Source organism: Triticum urartu, chromosome 7A, assembly GCF_056163025.1.
Source record: "Triticum urartu cultivar PI428250 chromosome 7A, HENAU_Tu73, whole genome shotgun sequence".
Lineage (NCBI taxonomy): Eukaryota > Viridiplantae > Streptophyta > Magnoliopsida > Poales > Poaceae > Triticum > Triticum urartu.
In genome coordinates this window covers 580,257,330-580,282,880 of record NC_141879.1, presented here as the reverse complement: position 1 = coordinate 580,282,880, position 25,551 = coordinate 580,257,330, and positions in this window count along the sequence as shown.

Here is a 25,551-nt window from a genome sequence, read left to right as displayed (position 1 = left end):
TGTAATCTCTACTTAAACATGGTGCTCAACTCCATATATTATTTCCCAATGATCTATGGTTATCCTATGATATGTTTGAGTAGATCCGTTTTGTCATGTGGGTTAATCGTGATCTTGGTTGGTATGATTGTATATTTTATTTATGGTGTTGTCCTATGGTGCCATCCATTCTCGGGCAAACATGAGGGGCCCCTCTGTAGGTTTTTTCAATATGTTCATGGTTCGCTTATGGTGGGTTGCGAGAGTGACAGAAGCTTAAACCCAAGTAGGTGGGCTATGGCATATGGGATAAAGAAGACTTGATACTTAATGCTATGGTTGGGTTTCACGACCTTAATGATCTTTAGTAGTTGCAGATGCTTGCTAGAGTTCCAATCATAAATGCATATGATCCAAGTAGAGAAAGTATGTTAGCTCATGCCTCTCCATCATGTAGAATTGCAAGAATGATAACTGGTACTTGTTATCGATTGCCTAGGGACAAATAACTTTCTTGTTGAAAAAAACCCTTTTACTGAACACCTAACTTTTATTATCTTGCAAAGTACTTCTAATTTTATTCTTGCAAATTAGTTCTAGCATCACACCTACAAACTAGTTTCATACTTGTTTTCGGTAAAGCAGACATCAAGTGTGTGTAGAGTTGTATCGGTGATTGATAAAACTTGAGGGAATATTTGTTCTACATTTAGCTCCTCGTTTGGTTCAACACTCTTATTTATCGAAAAAGGCTACAAACGATCCCCTATACTTATGGGTTATCAAGACCTTTTTCTAGCACCGTTGCCGGGGAGTTATAGCATGGGGTGAATATTCTCGTGTGTGCTTGTTTGCTTTATCCCTAAGTAGTTTTTACTTCCTGTTCTAAGTTTTTCTCTATCTTTAGTTATGGATATGGAACACGAAACACCAAAAAAATTAGTTGTACCTCCTACTCATGGAGATGGGGAACCTCCTAAAACCCTCGATGCTTGTTATATGAAAGATATTATGCCATACTTTGATAATCCTGAGAAAACCCCATTCAACTATATAATGGGAGTAACATTGGATCAACGTGAATACTTTAGGGATTATCGCTTGACTCATAAAGGGAAATTGTTATGGGATTAAATTCATATATTGAAGTGGTATGCTTGGAATCTATGTTCTAGATATGATTATACTTGTTGCTCTAGGATGAATGCTCCACATTTTCCCTTTTCATGCAAATTTAATGATAATGAAACCTTAGCTTCTTATGCTAGTGGTATATATGATTACTATGATGTGGAACGAATAGAAGAATTTGTTGCTTTTAAGGGTGCATATGAAATTGAATCTTTGTTTGAAAAGTTTGAAGATTTTGATGATTCAGTTTATAGACCTGAAAATCTTGCCATCCTTAAATATTGCTATGGTAATTATAAATACAATTACGATATTGATGTATTTATTGAGAATAACTCCACTGTCCAAGAAGAGACTAATATTTTGCAGGAGTCTATGGAAGAAGAAATTGATGAAACTGTGAGCTCATTGGATGAAAAAGATGATGAGGAGAGCGAAGAACAAACGGAGGAAGAGCGGATTAGCTACCCGTTCCCACCTTCTAATGAGAGTAACTCTTCAACCCATACATATTTAATGCCCATTCGTTCTTACCGAAGGATGAATGCTATGATAATTGCTATGATCCCGTTGATTCATTTGAAATATCCCTTTTTGATGAAATTGATGCTTGCTATGCTTGTGGCCAAGATGCCAATATGAATTATGCTTATGGAGATGAACTTTCTATAGTTCCTTATGTTAAGAATGACATTGTTGCTATTGCACCCACATATGATAGTCCTATTGTCTTTTTGAATTCTCCCAACTACACTATATCGGAGAAGTTTGCTCTTGTTAAGGATTATATTGATGGGTTGCCTTTTTCCATTACACATGATGATTTTTATGAATATAATATGCATGTGCTTGATTCTCCTACTTGCAATTATTATGAGAGAGGAACTACAGCTCCGCCTCTCTATGTTTCCAATACGAAAGAATTGCAATAAACTTCTTATGCTATGTATTGGCCTTTACTTGATGTGCATGAATTGTTCCTGTATGACATGCCAATGCATAGGAAGAGAGTTAGACTTCATCATTGCTTGATATATGTTGCTTTGTGCTCACTACTAAATGCTAAATCATTGTTGATTCAAATTGGCTTTGATATACCTTGGGATCCGGGTGGATTCATTACTTGAGCACTTTTATGCCTAGCTTAATGGCTTTAAAGATAGCGCTGTCAGGGAGACAACCCGGAAGTTTTAGAGAGTCATTTATTTCTATTGACTGCTTTTATAAAGTTTAAAAACCAAAAAATATAGAGGGGAACACAAAACTTTTCAAAAAGGAAAGTGAAAGTGAGTGAGACAAGCATTGTTGAAGTGGGTGAGCTCCTTGAACTTTGTTCATGCTCACGGAAACTTTGTGAATCTTAATTACAGAAAATTGTCAACAAAATAATTATCCCCTTGTACAATTCCATTGTATTATAAAAATAATATGCCAAGGTTTGCCTTTAGGATGTTTAAATTGCTTGTTGGTTTGTGCGGTGCAAAATAGAAACTTTTGATGTAGTGCGCGATTTTACATTTTTTACTGGAACGTCAAATGGTTCTGAAACCTTTTGCTCTGTCTTTCTATACAAAATGTTTATTTTTCCTAGTATTTTCAGAATTTTTTGAGTTATAGAAGTATGGTGGATATTCAAATCTTTACAGATTGCTGTTATAGCTTCATTATTTGCATATGTTTGAATTCTTGTTGAAGCCTCCTTGACTTGGGGCCACAGAATTGTGATAGCATACAGTGGGTAATGTTTGTTTATAATTATACAATAATGTTACAGCAATACATGATGGGATTTCATTGTCATGTTCACTAACCCCGCCACTAAAAGTTCGGTTAGGTTTTGTGTGGATGAAGTGTTCGAAGATCGAGGAGGTCTCGATGTGAGGAGAAGGAGTGGCAAGAGCTCAAGCTTGGGGATTCCCAAGGCACCCTAAGTAAATATTCAAGGATACTCAAGTGTCTAAGCTTGGGGATGCCCCGGAAGGCATCCCATCTTTCTTCAACAAGTATCGGTATGTTTTCAGATTCGTTTCGTTCACGTGATATGTGTAAATCTTGGAGCGTCTTTTGTGTTTAGTTTTCAATTTTGTTTCATGTACCATGCTGGTATGAGATAGTCCATGGTTGATTTATAGAATTCTCATTGCACTTCACTCATATCTTTTGAGTATGGCTTTATAGAATGCTTCATGTGCTTCACTTATATCATTTGAAGTTTGGATTGCCTGTTTCTCTTCACATAGAAAACCGTTATTTGAAGAATGCTCTTTTGCTTCACTTATATTTATTAGAGCATGATCTTTTGTAGAAAGAATTAAACTCTCATGCTTCACTTAGATCTATTGGGAGAGTCAAAAGGAATTGGTCAATTGCATGGTTAGTCATAAAATCCTACATAAAACTTATGGATCGCTGAATATGATATGTTTGATTTCTTGCAATAGTTTTGCGATATAGAGATGGAATATGTGGGAGGTACTAGTAAATGGTTTTGTTTAGTAAGAATATTGGTGTTAAGGTTTGTGATTCCCGAAGCATGCATGTATAGTCTCTCGTTATGCTATGATGTTGGAGCATGATTTATTATTGATTGTCTTCCTTATGAGTGGCGGTCGGGGACGAGCGATGGTCTTTTCCTACCAATCTATCCCCCTAGGGGCATGCATAGTAGTAATTTGCTTCGAGGGCTAATAAACTTTTGCAATAAGTATATGAGTTCTTTATGACTAATGTGAGTCCATGGATTATACGCACTCTTACCTTTCCGCAATTTGCTAGCCTCTACGGTACCGTGCATTGCCCTTTGTCACATCAAGACGTGGTGCAAACTTCGCAGGTGCATCCAAACCCCGTGATATGATACACTCTATCACACATAAGCCTTATTATATCTTCCTTAAAACAGCCACCATACCTACTTATTATGGCTTTTCCATGGCCATTCCGAGATATATTGCCATGCAACTTCCACCGCTTCCGTTTGATGACTTGAGCATTCATTGTCATATTGCTTTGCATGATCATATAGCTGACATAGTAATTGTGGCTCAGCCACCGTTCATCATTTTTCATACATGTTATGCTAGATCATTGCACATCCTGGTACATGCCAGAGGCATTCATATAGAGTCATACTTTGTCATAGGTATCGAGTTGTAATTTTTATTTCTTTTGAGTTATAAGTAAATAGAAGTGTGATGATCATCATTATTCATTTTTAGAGCAGTGTCCCAGTGAGGAAAGGATGATGGAGACTATGGTTCCCCCACAAGTCGGGATGAGACTCCGGACAATAAGAGAGAAAAAAAAGAAAATAAGAAAATAAAAAATATAAATAAACAAAGAGAGAAGGGGCATTGTTAGTGTCCTTTACCACACTTGTGCTTCAAAGTAGCACCATCTTTTTTTCATATGGAGAGTCTCCTATGTTTTCACTTTCATATACTAGTGGGAATTTTTCATTATAGGATTAGATGCACACCCACTTAGTTTTCATATTGAGCTTTCATACACTTATAGCTCTTAGTGCATTCGTTGCATGACAATCCCTACTCCTCGCATTGATATCAATTAATGGGCATCTCCATAGCCCGTTGGTTAGCCGCGTCGATATGAGACTTTTTTACTTTTTTGTCTTCTTTATATTTACCCCTATCATCATACTCGATTCCACCCATAGTGCTATATCCATGGCTTGCGCTCATGTATTGCGTGAGAGTTGAAAAAGCTGAAGCGCGTTAACAAGTATGAACCAATTTCTCGGCTTGTCATTGGGGTTGTGCATGATAATAATTTGTGTTAAGAAGATAGAGCATGACAAGACTATATGATTTTGTAGGGATAGCTTTCTTGAGCGTTGATATTTTTTAAAGACATGATTGTTTGTTGGGATGCCTGAGTATTGATACTTTATGTCAAATTATAGATTATTGCTTTGAATCACTTATGTCTCAATATTCATGCCATGACTAGACATATGATCAAGTTTATGTTAGGTAGCATTCCACATCAAAAATTATCTTTTTTTATCATTTACCTACTCGAGGACGAATAGGAATTAAGCTTGGGGATCCTGATATGTCTCCATTGTATCTATAATTTTTTATTGTTTCATGCCAGTATTATACAACTTTTACATACTTTTAGCAACTTTTTATATGATTTATTGGACTAACCTATTGATCCAGTTCCCAGTGCCAGTTCCTGTTTGATGCATGTTTTTGTATCGTAGAATATCCATATCAAATGAAGTCCAAATGCAATAAAATTTTACGGAGAATTATTTTGGAATATATGTGATTTTTGGGAGTTGGAATCACCGCGAACGGAGGCCCACACAGGGCACAAGACACCAGTGCACCACCCTTGAGCCAGGCGTGTTGTGGTGGGTTGTGCTCACCTCATACGTCGGTTGGAGCTCTACTTCGGGCGCAAGGAAGCTTATATCCGGAAAAAAAATCGTGTTAAAATCTCAGCACAATCGGAGTTATGGATCTCCCGGAATATAAGAAATGGTTTTCGACCAGATCTAGGGAGCGCGAAACAGAAGAGAACAGAGAGGGAGATACAATCTCGGAGGGGCTCCCACCCCTCCGCCGCCATAGGAGACCATGGACCAGAGGGGGAATTCTCCTCCCCATCTAGGGTGAAGGCCAATGAAGAAGAACAAGTAGGGGGGCTCTCTCCCCCTCACTCTCGGTGGCGCCGGAGTGCCGCCGGGGCAACGATTGAGACGGCGATCTACATCAACAATCTTGCTACCGTCAACACCAAGTCTCCCCCCTCTATGCAGCGGTGTAACACCTCTTCTCCCCGTTGTAATATCTACTTAAACATGGTGCTCAACTCCATATATTATTTCCCAATGATCTATGGTTATCCTATGATGTTTGAGTAGATCTGTTTTGTCCTGTGGGTTAATCGTGATCTTGGTTGGTATGATTGTATATTTTATTTATGGTGTTTTCCTATGGTGCCCTCCGTTCTTGCGCAAACGTGAGGGGCCCCCACTATAGGGTGTTGCAATATGTTCATGGTTCACTTATGGTGGGTTGCGGGAGTGACAGAAGCTTAAACCCGAGTAGGTGGGCTATGGCGTATGGGATAAAGAGGACTTGATATTTAATGCTATGGTTGGGTTTCACGACCTTAATGATCTTTAGTAGTTGCGGATGCTTTCTAGAGTTCCAATCATAAGTGCAAATGATCGAAGTAGAGAAAGTATGTTAGCTCATGCCTCTCCCTCATGTAGAATTGCAAGAATGATTACCAGTACTTGTTATCGATTGCCTAGGGACAAATAACTTTCTTGTTGACAAAAACCCTTTTACTAAACACCTAACTTTTATTATATTGCAAAGTACTTCTAGTTTTATTCTTGCAAAGTAGTTCTACCATCACACCTACAAACTAGTTTCATACTTGTTTTCGATAAAGTAGACGTCAAGTGTGCCTAGAGTTGTATCGGTGGTTGATAGAACTTGAGGTAATATTTGTTCTACCTTTAGCTCCTCGTTGGGTTCGACACTCTTATTTATCGAAAAAGGCTACAAACGATCCCCTATACTTGTGGGTTATCATGGCACTTCTCCCAATTCAAGACAAGATTTGTTTGTTCACATCTCTGCAACACTCGCTCAATATTTCTTAAACAATCATCAAAAGACTTCCCATAAATAGAGAAGTCATCCATGAAAATCTCAACAGACTTTCCATAAAAGTCAGAGAATATAGCAGTCATACATCTTTGAAAGGTAGCATGTGCATTGCATAAAGCAAAGGGCATAGGTCTATAAGCATAATGATGACCCACAAGTATAGGGGATCTCTCGTAGTCCTTTCTATAAGTTAGAGTGTCGAACCCAATGAGGAGCAGAAGGAAATGACAAGCGGTTTTCAGCAAGGTATTCCCTGCAAGCACTGAAATTATCGGCAACAGATAGTTTTGTGATAGGGTAAATTGTAATGGGTAGCAAGTAAATAAAGTAAACAAGGTGCATCAAGGTGGCCCGATCCTTTTTATAGTAAAGGACAAGCCTGGACAAACTCTTATATAAATCAAAGCACTCCCGAGGACACATGGGAATTGTTGTCAAGCTAGTTTTCATCATGCTCATATGATTCACATTCGTCACTTTGATAATTTGATATGTGGGTGGAGCAGTGCTTGGGTGCTGCTCTTCCTTGGACAAGCCTCCCACTTATGATTAACCCCCCTCGCAAGCATCCGCAACTACGAAAGAAGTATTAAGGTAAACCTAACCATAACATGAAACATATGGATCCAAATCAGCCCCTTACGAAGCAACGCATAAACTAGGGTTTAAGATTCTGTCACTCTAGCAACCCATCATCTACATATTACTTCCCAATGCCTTCCCCTAGGCCCAAATAATGGTGAAGTGTCATGTAGTCGACGTTCACATAACACCTCTAGAGGAGAGACAACATACATCTCATCAAAATATCGAACGAATACCAAATTCACATGATTACTTATAACAAGACTTCTCCCATGTCCTCAGGAACAAACGTAACTACTCACAAAGCATATTCATAATCATAATCAGAGGAGTATTAATTATCAGTAAGGATATGAAAATATAATCTTCCACCGTATAAACCAACTAGCATCAACTACAAGAAGTAATCAACACTACTAGCAACCCACAGATACCAATATGAGGTTTTGGGACCAAGATCGAATACAAGAGATGAACTAGGGTTTGAGAGGAGATGGTGCTGGTGAAGATGTTGATGGAGATTGACCCCCTCTTAATGAGAGGATCGATGGTGATGACGATGGCGATGATTTCCCCCTCCCGGAGGGATGTTTCCCCGGCAGAACAGCTCTGCCGGAGCCCTAGATTGGCTCTGCCCAAGTTCCACTTCGAGACGGCGGCGCTTCGTCCCGAAAGCTTCTTCTTGATTTTTTCTAGGGTAAAAGACACCATATAGCCAAAGATGGGCACCGAAGATCTGCCAGGGGGCCCACAAGGTTGGGGGCGCGCCCTCCACCCTTGTGGCTGACTGGTGGCCCCCTCTAGTACTTTCTTTGCCCAATATTTTTTATTTCTTCCAAAAACGTGCTCTATGAAGTTTCAGGACTTTTGGAGTTGTGCAGAATAGGTCTCTAATATTTGCTCCTTTTCCAGTTGCCGGCATTCTCCCTCTTCATGTAAACCTTGTAAAATAAGAGAGAATAGGCATAAGTATTGTGATATAATGAGTAATAACAGCCCGTAATGCATTAAATATCAATATAAAAGCATGATGCAAAATGGACGTATCACATAAGTTCTGAGAGGACAAGTGAAAGTGGTCTTTCTTGATCAGGTTGAGAAACAGGTATTTGTGAAAACTAGAGTATCCATCAAGGAAGCAAAAATGTGTGTGCTTAGATAATCTTTCTAGCATTTGTTTGATAAAAGGCAGAGGGTAATGATCTTTTCTAGTTGCTTTGTTTAATTTTCTAAAATCAATTACCATTCTATAGCATGTACAATTCTTTGTGGAATAAGTTCATTCTTATCATTAGGAACAATAGTAATACCTCCTTTCTTATGGGACACAATGAACAGGACTTACCCATCTACTATCAGCTATAGGATAGATTATACCTGCTTCCAGAAGTTTTAATATTTCCGTTCTTACCACTTCTTTCATCTTCGTATTTAACCGATGTTGGTGATCAACAATGGGTTTAGCATCAGGTTCCATATTAATCTTGTGCTGACATAGAGTGGGACTAATGCCCTTTAAATCATCAAGAGTATATCCAATAGTAGCTCGGTGCTTCCTTAGAACTTTCAATAATCTTTCTTCTTCATGTTCTGAAAGGTTAGCACTAATAATAACATGATATATCTTCTGTTCATCAAGATAAGCATATTTCAAAGTGTCTGGCAATTGTTTTTACCTCCTAGAGTTTCAATAGGCAAAATGTGTTTAAGCAGAGGACGTTGTTCAAAGAAAATCTAATCTATTTCATTTCTTTCATGCATATGTAAATCATTTTCATGGTCTAGCAAATATTGTTCTAGTGGATCAGTAGGAGGTACAGCAATAGAAGCAAGACCAATTATTTCAACCTTACTAGGCAATTATTTTTCATGAAGCTTTATACTAAACTTGGAAAAATTAAACTCATGAGACTCACCACCAAAACTAACACCGACAATTTGTTTCTCACAATATATTTTAGCATTAACGGTGTTCAAGAAAGGTCTACCAAATATAATGGGACAAAAGTCATCTTGTGGGGAACCAAGAACAAGAAAATCAGTAGGGTATTTTATTTTCCCACATAAGACTTCAACATCTCTAATAATCCCAAGTGGTGTGATGGTGTCTCTATTAGCAAGTTTAATAGTGGCATCTATTTCTTCTATTTCAGCTGGTGCTATGTCATTCATAATTTCTTGATATAAGGTAAAGGGAATAGCACTCACGCTAGCACCAATGTCACATAAACCATGACAAAAGTGATCTCCTATTTTAACTGAGACGACATGCATGCCAACAACGGGTCTATGATTATCCGTTCTATCGGGTTTGGCAATTCTAGTAGCTTCATTACAAAAGTAAATAACATGCCCATCTATATTTTCTTTTAAGAGATCCTTAACCATAGCAACACTAGGCTCTACTTTAATTTGTTCATCGGGTTTAGGTGTTCTAATATAACTTTTGTTAACCACAGTTGAAACTTTAGCATGTTCCTTTATCCTAACAAGGAAAGGTGGTTTCGCAATATAAGCAGTAGGAACAACTGGATCAACATTATAAAGTATAGTTTCCTCTTTAGCAAGTACCAATTCTTTAATTTCTTCTTTAATAGGTGGATGATATTTAAACCACTTCTCTTTAGGGAGATCAACATGAGTAGCAAATGATTCACAAAAGGAGGCTACTACCTCAGAGTCAAGTCCATATTTAGTGCTAAACTTTTGAAAAGCATCGGTATTCATAAAAGATTTAACACAATCATACTTAAGCTTAATACCTAACTCTTTACCTTCGTCGAGTTCTCAACATTCATAGTTGCGTTTAATTCTTTCCAAAAGATCCCACCGGAATTCAATAGTCTTCTTTATAAAAGAACCAACATAAGAAGTATCGAGCATGGATCGATCATTATGAGAAAGCCGAGCATAAAAATTCTGGATAATAATTTCTCTTGAGAGCTCATGATTGGGGCATGAATATAACATTGACTTAAGACTCCCCCAAGCTAGAGCGATACTTTCTCCTTCACAAGGCCAAAAGTATATATGTAATTCCGATAACGATGAACTAGATGCATAGGGTAAATTTTTTTGGTGGAACTCCAATTTCAATCGATTCCAATTCCAAGATCCAATATCATCGCATAGCCTATACTGATGTCGCTTGAAGCTACGTCAGTATTTCCCCAAAGAGGAAGGGATGATGCAGCACAACGGCGGTAGGTATTTCCCTCAGATGTGAAACCAAGGTTATCGAACCAGTAGGAGAACCAAGCAACACAACTTAAACAACACCTGCACACAAATAACAACTTCTCGCAACCCGACGTGTTAAAGGGGTTGTCAATCCCTTCCGGGGTACGGCGCCTCAAGATAGGCAAACGGACGCGAGGTAAATTTGTAGTAGATTGATAGATTGAACGCCAAATAAAATAAATAAGAATGATTGCAGCAAGGTATTTTTGTATTTTTGGTTTAATAGATCTGAAAATAAATGGCAACTAGAATAGATCGGAAAGGAAAATAATATGAGAAAGAGACCCAGGGGCCGTAGGTTTCACTAGTGGCTTCTCTCGAGAAAAATCGCAAACGGTGGGTGAACAAATTACTATTGGGCAATTGATAGAAATTCAAATAATCATGACGATATCCAGACAATGATCATTACATACGCATCACATCCAAGATTACTAGACCGACTCATGCCTGGATCTACTACTATTACTCCACACATCGACCGCTATCCAGCATGCATCTAGTGTATTAAGTTCATGGAGAAACGGAGTAATGCAATAAGAATGATGACATGATGTAGACAAGATCTATCTATGTAGATATAGACCCCATCGTTTTATCCTTAGTAGCAACGATACATACGTGTCGGTTCCCCTTCTGTCACTGGGATCAAGCACCGTATGATCGAACCCACTACAAAGCACCTCTTCCCATTCCAAGATAAATAGATCAAGTTGGCCAAACAAAACCCAAATATCGGAGAAGAAATATGAGGCTATATATAAGCAATGCATAAAAGAGATCAAAGAAACTCAAATACTTTCACGGATATAAAAGATAGATCTGATCATAAACTCAAAGTTCATCGATCCCAAGAAACACACCGCAAAAGAGTTACATCATATGGATCTCCAAGAGAACATTGTATTGAGAATCAAGAGAGAGAGAGAGAGGAAGCCATGTAGCTACTAACTACGGGCCCGAAGGTTTACAAAGAACTACTCACGCATCATTGGAGAGGCACCAATGGAGGTGGTGAACCCCATCCAAGATGGTGTCTAGATTGGATCTGGTGGTTCTGGACTCTGCGGCGGCTGGATGAATATTTCGTCGACTCCCCTAGGGTTTCTAGAATATTGGGGTATTTATAGAGCAAAGAGGTGGTCCGGGGGGCACCCGAGGTGGGCACAACCCACCAGGGGGCGCCTGGGCCTCCTGGCGCGCCCTAGTGGGTTGTGCTCTCCTCGGAGCCACCCCCAGGCGCAGCCAGGGCCCATTATATTCCTTCTGGTCCATAAAAAATCTCCGTAAAGTCTCGTGGCATTTGGACTCCGTTTGGTATTGATTTTCTGCGATGTAAAAAACATGGAAAACAGCAACTGGCACTTGGCACTATGTCAATAGGTTAGTACTAAACATGATATAAAATGACTATAAAATGATTATAAAACATCCAAGATTGATAATATAACAGCATGTAACAATCAAAAATTATAGATACGTTGTTGGAGACGTATCATATACCATGACAATGTTTTTCCCTTCAAAGATAAAGGGAAAACCTTCTTCTTAACTTCATCTCCAGGTAGACCTGCAAGCTTAAATAATCCACAAATTTGTTCCACATATATCAAGTGCATATCAGGATGTTCGGTTCCATCTCCTGCATAAGGATTAGCTAGCAGTTGTTCTATCATACCCGAAGGAATTTCATATTCAATATTTTCAGTAGATGTAGTAGGTTGAGGGGTAACTATTTTTGGTTCCGGTCAAGGTGAAGATACCCCGAACAAACCCCTCCAAGGATTGTTTTCCATGGTAACAAGTGACAGTAAATTTCAGCACACTATATAAATGTTTCCTTACCAAAGGCGCTTCACTCCTCGGCAACGGCGCCAGAAAATAGCCTCGATGACCCACAAGTATAGGGGATCAATTGTAGCTCTTTTCAATAAGTAAGAGTGTCGAACCCAACGAGGAGCAGAAGAAAATGACAAGTGGTTTTCAGCAAGGTAATGTCTGCAAGTGTTGAAATTGTAAGTAATAGAGTAGTTTGATAGCAAGGTAATTTGTAACGAGTAAGTAACGGTAATAATAACAAAAGTGCAGCAAGGTAGCCCAATCCTTTTGAGGCAAAGGACAAGCCAAAACAGTCTCTTGTAATAAGCAAAGCGTTCTTGAGGGTACACGGGAATTTCATCTAGTCACTTTCATCATGTTGGTTTGATTTGTGTTCGCTACTTTGATAATTTGATATGTGGGTGGACCGATGCTTAGGTGTTGTTCTTACTTGAACAAACCTCCTACTTATGATTAAGTCCCTTGCAAGCATCCGCAACTATGAGAAAAGTATTAAGAATAAATTATAACCATAGCATTAAACTTTTGGATCCAATCGGTCCCTTACGGAATAGCGCATAAACTAGGGTTTAAGCTTCTGTCACTCTCACAACCCATCATCTAATAACTACTCCACAATGCATTCCCTTAGGCCCAAATATGGTGAAGTGTCATGTAGTCAACGTTCACATGACACCACTAAGGGAATCACAACATACATACTATCAAAATATCGAACACATACCAAGTTCACATGATTACTTGCAACATGATTTCTCTCATGACCTCAAGAACAAAAGTAACTACTCACAAGTGATAAACATGCTCAAGATCAGAGGGGTATTAAATAGCATAATGGATCTGAACATATAATCTTCCACCAAATAAACCATATAGTAATCAACTACAAGATGTAATCAACACTACTAGTCACCCGCAAGCACCAAACTATAGTTCTGGTACAGATATTGAACACAAGAGATGAACTAGAGTTTGAGATGAGTTGGTGTTGTTGAAGATGTTGATGGATATTGCCCTCCCCAAGATGGGAGAGTTGTTGGTGATGATGATGACGATGATTTCCCCCTCCAGGAGTGAAGTTCCCCCGACGTAATTGCTCCACCGGAGTGCAAAAGTGCTCCTGCCCAAGTTCCGCCTCGAGAAAGCAACGCTCCATCCCGAAAGTCCTCTCATTATTTTTTCTAGGTCAAAATGACTTATATACTAGAAGATGGGCACCGGAGGTGGGCCCGGATGAGAACAACCCACCAGGGCGTGCCTAGGGGCCCAGGAACGCCCTGGTGTCCTCTGCTCACCAGGGTGGCCCCCTCCGGTACTTATTTGCTCCAATATTCCTCATATATTCCATAAAAAATCTTCGTAAAGTTTTAGCTTGTTTGGAGTTGTGCAGAATAGGTAGCCTGACGTAGCTTTTCCAAGTCCAAATTTCCAGGTGCCGGAATTCTTCCTCTTTGTGTGTACCTTGCATATTATGAGAGAAAAGGCATTAAAATTACTCCAAAAAGCATTATTATGCATAAAAACATCATAAATAATAGTAAGAACATGATGCAAAATGAACGTATTAGTAGCCACTAGTGAAATCTACGGCCCCCGGGTCTATTTCCTATCATATTGTTTTTAGATCTATTATTTCAAAAACCCAAAATTACCTTGCTGCTCTTTTTCTTTCTTTATTTTATTTCGTGTTTTTGCTAGATCTATTTATCCGATCTCATACAATTTAATCTATCCCAATACCGATGAGGGATTGACAACCCCTCTTACGCGTTGGGTTGCAAGTATTTGTTATTTGTGTGTAGGTACTATTTACATAGTGTTGCTTGGTTCTCCTACTAGAATGCTAACCTTGGTTTCATAACCGCGGGAAATACTTACCTTTGTTGTATTGCATCATGCTATCCTCTTCGGGGAATTACCAATGCAGAAAGAAGCAATTAGGAAGAATTTTCTGGTGCCTTTGTTAAGGAGACATCAGCAACATCTATCAGGTACCCAATCACAAATATCATCTCCTTGCAATTTACATTATTTGCCATTTGCCTCTCATTTTCATCTCCCCCACTTCTAAAACGTTTTACAAAAACACAAAAAAATTGCCTTCTTTTTGTTTGCCTTTTTTCTCATTAGATATCTTGTCTGCTTGTTTGCCACTTTGAAGCTTTCATCACGAGTGACTTTGGTATGGCAGAAACAGATGATGGCAGAACTCAAAAAATTGGACGTTCTAGTAATCTGGATGCTAAAACTTTTGTTTTGGGACAAAGGAATGTTATGGGAAAAGGAGCCATCCAAGAATTCTTTAGTTGTGTTGGAACTTTGACTTATGATGATGCTCCTATACTTAAAAGAACTCATGTTAGAACTTTGACTTATGTATGTGTCTATATGCGTGTTATGGCAGAAGGGCAATATGGAGACAGTGTGCGTGTGATAGTCATAGAGAGGTGTGAATATGCAAATGATCATGTATGAGACATAGAGATATTCCGAGATGTTGTGTATGCATGAGATAACGGTCTTCTATTTGTGTTTTGTGTGTGCGTGTGTGTGTGAGAGAGAGAGGAGCATCCGTAACACAACAACCATCTCTCTCGATTTGACCATCCCTTGCACAATCGCATGTAACACATGCATCAATGCACACATTTTGGCACCCTCACCCAGCCCCTGCCCGCCTCAAGGCCCCCACATCACTCTCTATCTCGCACACACAATCTCTTCATTAGAACCCTATTTGGCATGCATGTACCTCTCCGTCGCATACACACCATGTACCAAGCACAAACATTTATCTCTCGTTATGTCTCTTTGCCTCATAAACACACTCCCCATGGTCCTCTCTTTATATCCTGCACACGAACTCTCCTTATTGCTTAAACATTGACGCACACAAATTCTCTCCATAGGTTTGATTTCTCTCAATATTTTATACACACACACACACAGAGTCCCCCCCGGAGCACACTATCCATCCCCATCCAAGGTTATATAGCGACCACTGTCGCTTGTGCTTATCTGCACCCCCACATGCACACCACCTTGATCTTCAAGGAGGGCATCGGGAAGAACAAAGACGACGACCAGACTACACTAGAGATTGCGGGGCCATTTGGAAGCAGGATGATGTGACGATGGATGAGTAACTCCTCCCCCCCATTTCTCTCCCTCCCGCATAAAATTATCAATCCCTCGGCCCACAAGATTCCCCTCTAGTCCATGTTCTTTTGAGCTCTCTCTCATCAAACCTTTTGTCTCTTCTCCTTCCACATGTACAAAATCTCGATGCACACACATATCACTCCTTATATTACATGTCTCCATATTTCACACATACCTAACTTCTTCCTCTCGATGCACACGCCACACAGGGAGTAGGGAGTAGTACAGTGTTACAAATTTTTAGGTCGGTGACAAAATCTCCCGCTTCCATCGAGATCTCCCGTCACTCGGATTCGACCAACGCAAAGTTACCATCATACCCTTGGTCGAACAGGCCAACGGATGTTGGTTGGTCGAGGCCTGTTTTGGTAACTTCATGTTCACCCCACCCATCTAACCCCACCCAGGCACCCAGAGTACTCTTCATTACTCCCCATTTTCTATCCCCACCGCAAAATAGACTTCTCCACGGCACCGCAACACCTTCGTGCCCCTCCCCTTCTTCATCGGCGCACTCGTCCACAACAGCGTATCTGCCTCATCGATGACATCGTACGCCGCATTGGAGCCGGTCCGCCGTTGCTGTCGTACATGGAGCCGCTTCCCCGGTGCCATCTTCCACGGTCTCAGATCTACTTTCCGGAAGCCAACGCCAAGTGCAGCAGGACCACCGTCGTCGACAATGAACTGACTCTCGTTGCTGACCATGATGCATAGACGTCGCCGCGACCTTCATACTCCTCCTCGATTGGTAATGTGTATATTGATTCTCTCAGTAGTACATGTGAAGTTCCGATTATGTTCATACCTACCCTTCAAATTCCCTGGTTGTTATTGTTCCGGTAAAAGTATTTGGTTATAGATTGCATTGTCCAACAGAATATCATCTTGTAATTGTGCGTCGCTCATGTATTGCGCTGTGCTTGGGTAGGTTCTTCATCTGCATCCAGTAGTGTCGCAAATGATGGAAAGTTTTTTAGAATAGCAGGGAGGTGATCCCCCTGTTCTATCCACTCAAAATGAAACCACGACGTAGTTCTAGCAAAGTTGAGGAGCTAGATAGTATATTAAAAATCACTCGTGCTACACATGGCAGATGAGTGCTTTAATGTTGCCCACAAGATGCGTGAGTATTACTATATTTTTTCTTGCCATGTTGAGATTTTAAAACTACAAATGCGAACATGCAGCTGAGAAATGAAGACCAAATACGGGATGTTAGGGACATCTTTAGGGAATGTCGCAAGTTAAAGAGGAGCTGCACCGAACCTGTAAAACAAGCTTTTGTAAGTAACAACGTTTCAATTACTTTGACATTGAGAACATGTCTAGTAGTGGTGGATGTTTTGCGTGTCCTTGATGGTTTCGTTAATGAAATCAGAGGGAGCCCCCTCTTTTGATCAATTTTTTACTTTGACATGGTATGTGTCTGACAGCGGTAGTGAACACAAGACCAGGCCAGGCCCTAGGCAAGCCCCGAGTCCAAAACAGCATCAAACCATGTTGTCTGCTTCGTTGGGGTTCTTGCCATGCAATCCAGCAGTGTGGCAGATTATTAAACAATAATAGGCGAGACAAACAATTTCATGTACACTTGATTAAGCTCTCAATCATTTGTAGGATCTCAGTTTACTCAGTGGACCGACCATACCGTAGGATGAATCTTTTGTAATTTAGTGCTGAAGATAGTGAGTCAAACGTGCCAACAGACGCCCCGGAGATCATCTGGTTGCCGGTTGTTTTGCTGCAGCAACCCTTGGCTCAGTGCACCCCTCTGCTGTTTTTTCTATTTCTATTAGCCTTGTGTTCTTCGATGTATATGTCATAGTTTATATAAGTTGGCTCTGCTTGATATGTAATAAGCACAGTCTTAAATCGTCCTAATGCTTTCCTTTTTAGCTTGATGTAGGAAGTGGGTGTTCTCACCTTGCAGTATGTTTTTATATTTCTCCTTTAGAATTCACTTCTCCTAGTCCTGTTTACCGGGCTTCTACTTAATGGATCTGGGATATCTGACTATTAATCTAAAAAGAAGCAACTTCTTCATGTCAGGAAGCAGTTCCTGCGAGGAGGGAAGTATGGTCAACCTCAAGACCATGTTTCCAAAATGAGGCTGGATTACACACAAGGTGCCATTTCCCTAATGATGTCGGATTAGACACAAGGTCCAAATTCCCAGATGATGCTAGATTACGCACAAGCTAGGTGGAGTCGTCAACTGTTCGTGTCCTCGTTGCTCTAGTAAAGGCTAAAAGAAAGCGTGCAACAACCTTTGAGAATGTAGCTAAGTTCCTGAAGAGCCGAAAAGAGCAATCAGATTCTCTCTTCACCCAAGCCAAAGAAGAGTTGGAAGAAGCCAGAAAGAAGCTAGCAGAGACAAAGCAGGCTAGGCGTCTCCTCCTATCTAAAACTGTTGTCAATAAAAAATTTCATTCATAATAGCTAGGTTCAAATGTTTATCCAGTCAGCATGCCTGTTGTGATGTCCGTGCATCTACTGAGACATATGTAAGTCTGTGATGCCGAGATGTGGCACAAAATATATTTTTTACAGGTCATGTAATAACAACCATTACTTTCTGAACAATAACAGACGAACCATTGGACATGGTATAGTTCACACGCAAGCCCAACATTCCAAGTTCAACTTCCACATCAAACTCATGTTCACAGATATCTTCACATTCATAGATAATGTTCACAACCATCATTCACTTCAAATCAAATAAAATGTGAGGAGACTTATAAATAAAGAAAAATCCCTAGTTCTTACTACCAGTGCGATCATAACAAAACAAGACCATACGAAACTAATTATATTCTGGACATTTTTTAACTAAACGTGAATAACTTCTGGAAGCAGGTATAATTTCTAATGCCGGTCGCGGTTGGGGTCTATGATGTTTTGAGCCAAACCAGGCAACACGGCGGATGTCTATGCTAGCGATGTGGTGGTTGTAGCCTTCATGGTTTCTGAGTGGTGGCGGCTCCCGTGGTCTACTATTCCTCGGTGTCGGCGGTGGCCGCGGACGTGTTGGCCACCTCCGCCGGCATGCCGCAGTTCCACCAACGTTTGCGTCAGATGGCGCAGCCAGCCACGGTGCACTGGATGTCGTGGTCCCCCGTGTGGGCGTGCAGCAACTAGCCACTCCTCTGCGAGCAGGCTTGGAACGTCGAGTTGATGCACCAGGGGCCAGCTTCGAGCGGCGGCTTGCTCCTCCACTTGCCCGCCTGCAGCCTCGCCCATGGTACTAACAGCCTGGGCGGGGAGGGAGGTGGGGCAACGAGTTGCTCGGCTCGTCGGGGCACCCAGCTAGCTTTTATGTCAGAGAACTCGTCTTCCTGCTCACCGGATGCTACGGAGAGTGTGGAGAAAATGGTGCAGGGAGGATATGGGGAGCGGTGGTGTGGTGCGGTTCTTGCCAGGCGTCTGGCCTTGTTTAAATAGCGGCTGGACGAGAGGAGCCAATCGACTTGTGTTCTAAAATGCCGGCCGATGCTACTTCTTGAGCTTGCGTTGGTTTTTCCCTTGAAGAGGAAAGGGTGATGCAGCAAACTAGAGTAAGTATTTCCCTCAGTTTTGAGATCCAATGTATCAATCCAGTAGGAGACAATGCACAAGTCACCGAATACTTGCACAAACAAACACCAACTTGCACCCAACGCGATAAAGGGGTTGTCAATCCTTCGCGATTTTTTTGCAAAGTGAGATCCGATAGAGATGGATAAACGGTAAAGTAATATTTTTGGTTTATGAAACAAAAAGTAAAAGATTGCAAAGAAATTAAATAGGAAACTAATATTGTAGATCGAAAACTTATATGATAGAAAGTAGACCCGGGGGCCATAGATTTCACTAGAGGCTTCTCTCAAGATAGAAAATATTACGGTGGGTGAACAAATTACTGTCGAGCAATTGATAGAAAAGCGCAAAGTTATGACAATATCTAAGGCAATGATCATGAATATATGCATCACGACTGTATCATGTAGACCGACTCCTGCCTGCATCTACTACTATTACTCCACACATCGACCGACTCATGCATGCATCTAGAGTATTAAGTTCATGAAGAACAGAGTAACGCATTAAGTAAGATGACATGATGTAGCGGGATAAACTCAAGCAATATGATGAAAACCCCATCTTGTTATTGTTGGGGAACGTAGTATTTCAAAAAAATTGCCTACGATCACGCAAGATCTATCTAGGAGAATCATAGCAACGAGTGGGGAGAGTGTGTCCACGTACCCACGTAGACCGAAAGCGGAAGCGTTTAGTAACACAGTTGATGTAGTCGAACGTCTTCGCGATCCAACCGATCAAGTACTGAACGCACGTCACCTCCTCGATCTGCACATGTTCAGCTCGATGACGTCCCTCGAACTCTAGATCCAGCTGAGGCCGAGGGAGAGTTTCGTCAGCATGACGGCATGCAGGGCTTCGCCTAAGCACTACGAGGTGGAAATCTGTGGAGGGGGGCACCGCACACGGCTAAGAAATCAACTTGTGTGTCTTTGGGGTGCCCCCTGCCCATGTATATAAAGGATGGGGGAAGAGGAGGCCGGCCTAGGAGGGGCGTGCCTATGTGGGAGTCCAATTAGGATTCCCAATCCTAGTTGGAGTCTCCTTCCTTTTCCAAGAGGGGAGAGAGGGAAGGAGTAGAGAGGGAGAAGGAAAGAGAGGGGGGCGCCGCCCCCTCCCTAGTCCAATTCGGACTTGCCATGGGGGGCGTGGCCACCCCTTGAGGCCCCTTTCTTCTTTCCTGTATGGCCCATTAAGGCCCACTACTTCCCCTGGCGAATTCCCGTAACTCTCCGGTACTCCAAAAAATACCCGAACCACTCAGAACCTTTCTGATGTCCGAATATAGCCTTCCAATATATCAATCTTTACGCCCAACCATTTCGAGACTCCTCGTCATGTCCGTGATCTCATCCGGGACTCCGAACAAACTTCGGTAATCAAATCACATAATTCATAATACAAATCATCATCGAACGTTAAGCGTGCGTACCCTACGGGTTCGAGAACTATGTAGACATGACCGAGACACATCTCTGGTCAATAACCAATAGCGGAACCTGGATGCTCATATTGGCTCCTACATATTCTACAAAGATATTTATCGGTCAAACCGCATAACAACATACGTTGTTCCCTTTGTCATCGGTATGTTACTTGCCTGAGATTCGATCGTCTGTATCACCATACCTAGTTCAATCTCGTTACTGGTAAGTCTCTCTACTCGTTCCGTAATGCATCATCCCGCAACTAACTCATTAATCACATTGGTTGCAAGGCTTATAGTGATGAGCATTACCGAGAGGGCCTAGAGATACCTCTCCGATACACAGTGACAAATCCTAATCTCGATCTATGTCAACTCAACAAACACCATCAGAGACACCTGTAGAGCATCTTTATAATCACCCAGTTACGTTTGTGACGTTTGATAGCACACAAGGTGTTCCTCCGGTATTCGGGAGTTGCATAATCTCATAGTCAGAGGAACATGTATAAGTCTGATGAAAGCAATAGCAATAAAACTAAACGGTCATTAATGCTAAGCTAACAGATGGGTCTTGTCCATCACATAATTCTCTAATGATGTGATCCCGTTCATCAAATGACAACACATGTCTATGGCTAGGAAACTTTAACCATCTTTGATTAACGAGCTAGTCAAGTAGAGGCATACTAGGGACACTCTGTTTTGTCTATTTATTCAGGCATGTATCAAGTTTCCGGTTAATACAATTCTAGCATGAATAATAAACATTTACCATGATATAAGGAAATATAAATAACAACTTTATTATTGCCTCTAGGGCATATTTCCTTCAGTTATCCTCGATGGCAACAATACAATACGTGCCTTGCTGCCCCTACTGTCACTAGGAAAGGACACCGCAAGATTGAACCCAAAGCTAAGCACTTCTCCCACTGCAAGAAAAACCAATCTAGTTGGCCAAACCAAATCGATAGTTCGAAGAGACTTGCAAAGATGTCAAATCATGCATATAAGAATTCAAAGGAGATTCAAATAATATTCATAGGTAAGTTGATCATAAATCCATAATTCATCGGATCTTGGCAAACACACCACAAAAAGGTATTACATCAAATAGATCTCCAACAACATCGAGGAGAACATGATATTGAGAATCAAAGAGAGAGAAGAAGCCATCTAGCTACTAGCTATGGACCCATAGGTCTGTGGTAAACTACTCACGCTTCATCGGAGAGGCAATGGTGTTGATGTAGAAGCCCTCCGTGATCGAATCCTCCTCCGGCAGGACGCCGAAAAAGGCCCCTAGATGGGATCTCACGGGTATAGAAGGTTGCGGCGGTGGAAAAGTGTTTTCGTGGCTCTCTGATACGTCTCCAACGTATCTATAATTTATGAAGTATTCATGCCAATATATTACTATTCTTGGATGTTTTACGATAATTTTATAGCAACTTTATATCATTTTTTGGGGCTAACCTATTGACCCAGTGCCAAGTGCGAGTTGCTGTTTTTTGCTTGTTTTTTACATCGCATGAAATCAATATCAAACGGAGTCCAAACGCAACGAAACTTTTGGAGATTTTTTTGGACCAGAAGGAACCCATTGGGCTAGAGCTGCACCGGGGGGTGCCCCGAGGGGGGCACAACCCACCAGGGGGCGCCAGGGCCCCCTGGCGCGCCCAGGTGGGTTGTGCCCACCTCGGTGGTCTTCCGCACCCCTTCTTTGCACTATAAATTCCCAAATATTCCTAAACCCTTCAGGGTTAACCTAGATCAGAAGTTCCGCCACCGCAGGGCTCCGTAGCCACCAAAAACCAACCTAGACCCGTTTCGGCACCCTACCGGAGGGGGGAATCATCTCCGGTGGCCATCTTCATTATCTTGGCGGCCACAACGATGAGGAGGGAGTAGTCCACCCTCGGGGCTGAGGGTTTGTACCAGTAGCTATGAAATTAATCTCTCTCTCTCGTGATCTATATCATGGGCTTTGTTAATATAGTCGGATCATATGATGTTTCTCCCCTCTATACTCTTGTTGTGATGAATTGAATCTTTATCCTTTGAAGTTTTGTCTTGTCATATTGAATATTCAGAGATGAGAACACATGATATATGTCTTGCGGTATGAATACTTGAGGTGACAATTGGGGTATCTTATTGATTCACTTGATATATGTTATGGCATTCAACTCGCGGATTCCCGCAGTGATACTGATAGTAGGTTCAATCTTACGGTGTCCTTACTCTGTGACAGGAGGAGTCGCAAGGAACGTATTGTATTGTTATTACTAAGGTTAAAACAACGGGGTTCGAACATATTATTTGGTCTTAGTTTATCTACATTATGTCATCATGCTCCAAGCATTACTCTATATGTTATGAACTTAATCCCTTAGGATGCATGATGTATAGCGGTCGAGGGGTGGGGTAATAGTTGCATATGGATTTCGGTCTATTTGTCTCAGGCATAATGCCCATATATTGATCATGCCATGAAGAATCGTCATAACTATGTGTTATTCTATCACTTGCCCAGCAATAATTTATTTACGCACCGTACGCTCATGAGAGAGATGCCACTAGTGAACCTATGGCCCGGGTCCATTCACTTCATATTTACTAAACCCCTAAAAATATTACTGCAATTTATTTACTGTCATTTTTAATTATATTTTATATATCTAACACTACCAGATTTAATCCTTGCAATTGACGAGAATGAAGGGATTGACAACCCTTTTGCTGTCATTGGGTGCAAGCGTTGGGTTTTTGTGTGTGTGTGTGTGTGTGTGTGTGTGTGCATGTACCACTTATCTCGTCTGTGTGACGTCTCCTATTGGTTCGATAATCCTTGGTTCTTAACTGAGGGAAGTACTTTACGCTACTACGCTATATTGCCCTTCCTCTTTAGGGAAATCCCGATGATATCACAAGGTGCAATTACCATTGACGAAAATCACTTTCATGACGCGCCATTTATCATTACGGAAGTGAACACTTATGTGATGATAAATGCATTATTGCCATGGAACACTTCTACGACAACACATGTATGACTATCTTGATTCCGTGTCACAGATGTACATGCATGACAAAAAACGTGACCTATTGTGACAAACACATGTCATCATGAATGTGTTTTTTTAGTGATAACCCGGTAGTATCACTCGTGAAGGGAGCGGTACAACTGCACTAGACAATGGTACAACCGTTGTGGCCAAGCAAACCTTGTGCACTCCATAAAGAAGCGCTACAACCGCTGAGGAGTCCTGGATTAGGGCCCCTCGGTCTGCGGGCCTATCTCTTAGGGCCGGACTGTTGAGCCGGTTTGCTAACGCTTGGTGGCCGAACATATGTGGAGACCCCGTATCCGGACAGGAAACTTTTTGGTGCCTTGGTGTGTCCTCCAAGTCAAGATGAGAAGAATCAGCATGTTTATCCTTTCCTTGTAACCGACCATGTGTAACCCTAGCACCTCTGGTGTCTATATAAACCAGAGGGTTTAGTCCATAGAAGGAAGAACAACAACCATCATCCTACTAGTTTAGGGTTTACTTCATCTGATCTCGTGGTAGATCGACTCTATAATCCTCATATACACAAGCAATATAATCAAGCAGGACGTAGGGTTTTACCTCTTAAAGAGGGCCCGAACCTGGGTAAACATCGTGTCCTTGGTTCCTTGTTCCCCATTGATCCAAGATCCACAGCTCGAGACTCCCTACCCGAGATCCACCGGTTTTGACATCGACAACCGCTTGGGAGGTAAATACACTGGTTAGACTTGAAATTTTCTCCTCAAAATGGGAAGGTAGATATGTGGGTGCAATATGTATTTGTGTACGTGATTTGATTCTACACGTACCTTTCGATACAGACCCCCTGTTAATAGTATGATTTTCTATGACTAAAGAAATCAATGTTGAAAATGTCGTCTTCGCTCTTTTCTTTTCAGAGGGGTGCCTAACCGTCTTATGCCATGTAAATATGCTTGTGTAGCTCAAACACAGGGTTAGTCTGCAAATTGCGTTTTCATCAACACCAAAACACTTATGGTGGGAAATGCCCTTCCAATGAGGGTACGAAAGAACGTACAAACGATTGTTTCAAGCACAGTTGAAATGTAAATGACCAATGGCCATGAAGAGCTTCCGCACATTAGCTTCCTCAACAAAAGACACACTAGAACCAGTCTGCAAATTGTCGTGTCTATGGTCTTAAATGAGAGGTGTGAATCTCCGTCAACGTCATCCAAAGGAGGAGGTAACCAAACATGTTTTACACTTGCCACCTGCGACGGCCTTTGGAGAAAAAACAACATCAATACTTCCAAACCTTCACCACTAATTCAATTTGTTGGAGAAACGGGGCCATATTGCAAACAAATTGAAAGAAGAAGACAAAATTGTAGCCCCAAGAGCAAGCTAAATGATTCTTGATTGACCCATCAACTAACAAGATATGTAGAGAAGCGATAAATATGACAAGACCTACTCCCACAGGCCCTTCGTCAGTGTTGGGTTGATTGTCGTTGAGTCAAGAAGAGACATTACTACAATTCATCATCACTTTTCAACTTTCAACCTCACTGATGCCGCCATGGAAACAAAACTTCAAAAAACAAGAACCTGCTAGAACTAACTAAGAACAACGAAAGGAACGGGTCCCTCCTCCTCTGGCCGTCGACGAGGCCGCCGGACCGGAGATCGGAGGAGTACCAATCTGCAACGTGGAAAACAGACTCGGTGGGAGCTTCGTGTTTGCAAAGATAAAGCTTTCTCCCGAAAAAGATATGGAAAATGTTAACGAGCTACCGCATCCTTGATCTTGCTTGACTGGAAGGGGCAAGTAGTCAAGATCGTAAGGCTGGTCACAATGGGGAGGAACTTAGGAGTAACATCACACACTCCAATACAACTTTGCTTATGTGGCACATATTTAATGAAG